General features: G+C 43.8%; 2 long non-coding RNA genes across 2 annotated transcripts; one reads left to right on the top strand and one right to left on the bottom strand.

Moving 5' to 3' along the window:
- Positions 1-19: 19 nt before the first annotated feature.
- LOC135566003 (uncharacterized) lies at positions 20-2337 on the top strand. The gene is made up of 3 exons (XR_010461914.1): positions 20-623; positions 677-722; positions 1221-2337. It is a non-coding gene; the product is annotated as an uncharacterized LOC135566003 (long non-coding RNA).
- Positions 2338-3136: 799 nt separating this feature from the next.
- Positions 3137-4969, bottom strand: LOC135566002 (uncharacterized). The gene is made up of 4 exons (XR_010461913.1): positions 4874-4969; positions 4416-4473; positions 4023-4111; positions 3137-3600 (listed from the first exon to the last, which is right to left on the bottom strand). It is a non-coding gene; the product is annotated as an uncharacterized LOC135566002 (long non-coding RNA).
- Positions 4970-5539: the final 570 nt, after the last annotated feature.

The raw sequence follows: 5539 nt of genomic DNA, 5'->3' as shown, positions 1-5539 counted from the left end.
GATGTTAGTTCAATCACTCCATCTGTTCTCCGCCCGCAACAGGAAATTGATGGAAAGTCCTTGCTCCTGATGCAGCGCAGTGACGTGTTAACTGGCCTGTCCATCAGACTTGGGCCCGCCCTAAAGATCTACGAGCGCCACGTGAAGATGCTGCAGAGGACCCACTTCCTGGATGAGGAGGATGATCTCTGACCACGGTTGGGGGGAACAGAACAACACACTCCTCTGAGGAGCAGATGTATTCATACAGTATACACACATACTGTGTTCACTGGATCTCTAGAACCTTCTGTAACCATTCAAGGAGGTGTGGGGAAAAGGACACCGTGGTCATGACTTGGGCCTTGACAGTGATTATCAACATGTGTACGTGGGCTTCCATTCCACCTCTCTGTGGTACTGCTGTCACCTGACCCATTCTGGTGGTATTGCTTTTATAGGACCCCTCTCTAAACTCATATAGGAATGTTAGGATCCTGCCTAATGACGCTATAGAAGTCAAATGGAGGTCTGCCTGTTCTGTAAGGGGAGATCTGCCTGTTCTGTAAGGGGAGGTCTGCCTGTTCTGTTAGGGGAGGTCTGCCTGTTCTCTAAGGGGAGGTCTGCCTGTTCTCTAAGGGGAGGTCTGCCTGTTCTCTAAGGAGTCTGCGCTAGGAGTCTGCTGTTCTCTAAGGAGGTCTGCCTGTTCTCTAAGGGGAGGTCTGCCTGTTCTCTAAGGGGAGGTCTGCCTGCCTGTTCTCTAAGGGGAGGTCTGCCTGCCTGTTCTCTAAGGGGAGGTCTGCCTGCCTGTTCTCTAAGGGGAGGTCTGCCTGCCTGTTCTCTAAGGGGAGGTCTGCCTGCCTGTTCTCTAAGGGGAGGTCTGCCTGCCTGTTCTCTAAGGGGAGGTCTGCCTGCCTGTTCTCTAAGGGGAGGTCTGCCTGCCTGTTCTCTAAGGGGAGGTCTGCCTGCCTGTTCTGTAAGGGAGAGTCTGTCTGCCTGTTCTGTAAGGGGAGGTCTGCCTGCCTGTTCTGCTAAGGGAGGTCTGCCTGCCTGTTCTCTAAGGAGGTCTGTCTGCCTGTTCTGCTAAGGGGAGTCTGCTCTGCCTGTTCTGTAAGGGGAGGTCTGCCTGTTCTGTACTGCTGCTGTTCTGTAAGGGAGGTCTGTCTGCCTGTTCTGTAAGGGAGGTCTGCTCTGCCTGTTCTGCTAAGGGGAGGCTGTCTGCCTGTGTCTGCTAAGGGGAGGTCTGCCTGTTCTCTAAGGGGAGGTCTGCCTGTTCTCTAAGGGGAGGTCTGCCTGTTCTGTAAGAGGCGGGTCAGTGAGTGCAGCCAGTGTGATTCCTCAGACTCTACACTTGGCTACCACTGGAGCCTCCTTTAAAAGTCTGGTTTCTGTGCTCCCTGAGTCAGTTCCACAAGAAAATAATAACATGTATACTTGGAATATCTGTTCCAGCAAATATGGTTCTAGCATTTCTTCATTGTTTACTCAGACAGTATTTTTTTAGACATGTCATATGGTACCCTCCATTTATCTAGAAACGCAACGCTGTTTGTCTTTTATGATGACAATGTGAACTGATTTAATTTGAGAATGTACAGTATGAATTTGTTGATTCATCAAAGGTCAGTGATGTTGTCAATCTCTCATTATACCAGCAAAGGAAATGGAGCCGAGTCTCCAGATGTTGTCATGGCTTCACCAGTACTGACCGAGGTTTTATTACTGTTATCTGTTTCACTAACATTTCCAAATAGCAATATATAGTACCTGCTAAACTAAAGCAACATAATATGTTCTTTGTATGGTTTCCTTCTGCATTCCTCTTCCCTTCATTTATGTTCACGTCATTTCTAAACATTTTAGATGAATCTAATTTAATCTACTGTGGATGAACCTAGATTTCATCTACAAAATTAAAACCGTTTGAAGCAGAATTCTAGTTGAAATGGGCTGGCAGACCAGAACCAACGTAGCTCAAGGCCCCAATGTTTCTGCCTGCTTCAGTTTGAGGGGAGAGAAACAACTCAATTTAATGTCTTTTTTTTTTAAGGGAAAATTATCCAACCAAAAAATGAACTTCATAACTTTAGGAAGTGTCATTGTAGCACTAATACGTTTTCTTTGTTTACAACCTCAACACAGCAAAACAATTCCCCACGACATGGTAGACATCTTGCTCAAAATCAACATTGTTGTTATCTGAGAGGATTACAATGAGGTCTCTTAATTTTGCCTTGTGGCTTCTGCTTTTGAAACAACGTCACATTTCATATTTCCATCTGTTACGTGTTTGATGTCACACTGTTAATTGCTATGTTGGCCCTGTTTCCAGGGGGGAAATGAAGTTATTGTCTTTTCCACTCTTGTAGTGTGATATTTATTATCTCTTTGTATATAATAAGCGGTAAGACGAATATGTTAATGGGTTAGTGTTACTGGCTGAAACCCAACCATTACACAGTGTGAAGGCTGTTAGATTCAACTTACTATATGTTAATGGGTTAGTGTTACTGGCTGAAACCCAACCATTACACAGTGTGAAGGCTGTTAGATTCAACTTACTATATGTTAATGGGTTAGTGTTACTGGCTGAAACACAACCATTACACAGTGTGAAGGCTGTTAGATTCAACTTACTATATGTTAATGGGTTAGTGTTACTGGCTGAAACACAACCATTACACAGTGTGAAGGCTGTTAGATTCAACTTACTATATGTTAATGGGTTAGTGTTACTGGCTGAAACACAACCATTACACAGTGTGAAGGATGTTAGATTCAACTTACTATATGTTAATGGGTTAGTGTTACTGGCTGAAACCCAACCATTACACAGTGTGAAGGCTGTTAGATTCAACTTACTATATGTTAATGGGTTAGTGTTACTGGCTGAAACCCAACCATTACACAGTGTGAATGCTGTTAGATTCAACTTACTATATGTTAATGGGTTAGTGTTACTGGCTGAAACCCAACCATTACACAGTGTGAAGGCTGTTAGATTCAACTTACTATATGTTAATGGGTTAGTGTTACTGGCTGAAACACAACCATTACACAGTGGTTGAAACAACTTACCTGAAACAATGACATGTTCAATCTTGACTCAAACGACAAGCGATAACATGCAACAAATAATACAAAACCAAACGGAACAGTTTCGTCGACAGTTAAGTCACCACTTTAGTAAAACAAGTGTATTTCTTTCCATTCATTTGTGCCTCCACACATTGACATGTACAGTAGATACCGGTAGTACACATTACATCAGATTAAGACTCATCTGCATTTAAGTCATCAAAGGGGTTTTCAACTCCCCAAAACCAGTCACAGTGTAGTTAAACTATTCCAACGACTCCTTCCAACCTACCCAGTCAGAAGCACCAGCTGTATACTGCAGTGGGGCTGAAAGGGGTGAAGTTATGTGTGGGACCAGCCCCTCTCTGACTAAAGGATGAAGGGCAGTATAGGGGAGCGCAGGGTGGGGTAGTCACGGAACTCCTTGCGGTAGTTTCGGTGCTTTCCCCTGGCCCACACCGTCATCAGGACAAAGCCCACGATGGTGAAGAAAGCCACCGGCAAGCACTGGGTCATCACTGTGAAGCCCATCCATGACCCCAGCTGCAGAGGACCAGATACACTGTTACACACTCCTACATATTATACATGTAGGACCACAGGAGGCTGGTGAGAGGAGGACAGATGACAATAATGGCTGGAATGGACTAAATGGAATGGTATCAAACACAAGGAAACCATGTGTTGATGTGTTTGATACGTTCCATTTATTCTGTTCCAGCCATTACTATGAGCATGTCCTCCCCAATTAAGGTGGCACCAGCCACCTGTGTGCAGTACTCACCAACTCATCACTGTAGTACTGTTACATCGCTTGATACCTATTGGCCAGAAGGTGGCAGCATCACTATATCTCCAAACCCCAGGAGGGGAAGTGAAACACGGGATTTCAAAGTGTTTCCAGTCTAAAACGTGCAAATACAAATATTTCAATCAACTCACCATTCTTTACTAGAAAGCCTCACCTCGTATGTATAGTTGGGACAAGACACCAACGCGAAGATCCAGGTGAATGGATTCTTAGTTGGGTGTGGGATCTTCTTGACCTTCGAACCTGGGATAATATGAGAAAGAATGGAGAAAAAGAGGGTAACATGGGGGCTCCTGTAAAGCAGTGCTCGTCAATTAATCAGTCAATGAAATGTATTTATTAAAGCCCTTTTCACATCATCAGTTGTCACAAAGTATACAGAAACCCAGCCTAAAACCCCAAAGAGCAAGCAATGCAGAAGCACAGTGGCTAGGAAAAACTCCCTAGAAAGGAAGGAACCTAGGAACCTTGTGTGCTAACTTTCAAAGTACATATCTAATGGACTGCACTGCATGAATACGATAAGCAAGAGCCTATGGGAGCTCACCTGGACATTTGAGGTTGCGTAGAGTGATGTTGATGGAGAAGTTTCCGACCTGACAGAACTGTGAGGATGAGGAAAACACAAAACCATGACAAAGGGCTCAATCAGCCACAACTCTAACCAAAAACAAAAGAAAACCTGGTGACATTTACTGGTGAAACTTTACATTAAGTTGCTCTTATACTTACCTAATAACAATGTGATAACTTTAGTAACGCCATTAAGATATTACTGTTACTCTGCTGGGAATTACGATCTAAATTGCACTGATGTTAATGACGTTATTATTGTGTAACCTCGTCCCCAGACTGAACGTGTCAGGTGGTGAGACTATTATTTGTGCCTAATGGGCCTACTGTGTAGCCTCAACTCCACTACAAAGAAGCAACTAAATTAATAAATTACAACATTAGGTATTAAAATAAATATATTCTTCATTACACTAACTAAAACATACTTACTAAGAATATAATGAGTGCTGTCTTCACTTGCTGTTGCCCATAGTCTGTAAACACACAAGCAGGTGTGATGTATCATGGGAAAGGACATTGAAAGTCATTAGGGATTATGGAAATATCCATCTGCATTCTGTAACATTCTGGCAACCATCAGACAGAGTAGAGATGACCATCTGTATTCTGTAACATCCTGGCAACCAGCAGACAGAGTAGAGATGACCATCTGTATTCTGTAACATCCTGGCAACCTTCAGACAGAGTAGAGATGACCATCTGTTTTCTGTAACATCCTGGCAACCACCAGACAGAGTAGAGATGACCATCTGTATTCTGTAACATCCTGGCAACCAGCAGACAGAGTAGAGATGACCATCTGTGTTCTGTAACATCCTGGCTACCAGCAGACAGAGTAGAGATGACCATCTGTATTCTGTAACATCCTGGCAACCAGCAGACAGAGTAGAGATGACCAACTGTATTCTGTAACATCCTGGCAACCTTCAGACAGAGTAGAGATGACCATCTGTATTCTGTAACATCCTGGCAACCAACAGACAGAGTAGAGATGACCATCTGTATTCTGTAACATCCTGGCAACCAGCAGACAGAGTAGAGATGACCATCTGTATTCTGTAACATCCTGGCAACCAGCAGACAGAGTAGAGATGA

This window comes from Oncorhynchus nerka, unplaced genomic scaffold, assembly GCF_034236695.1.
Source record: "Oncorhynchus nerka isolate Pitt River unplaced genomic scaffold, Oner_Uvic_2.0 unplaced_scaffold_8334, whole genome shotgun sequence".
NCBI lineage: Eukaryota > Metazoa > Chordata > Actinopteri > Salmoniformes > Salmonidae > Oncorhynchus > Oncorhynchus nerka.
The sequence above is the reverse complement of the archived record's forward strand: the minus strand, read 5'-3'. Positions and strand labels throughout refer to the sequence as shown.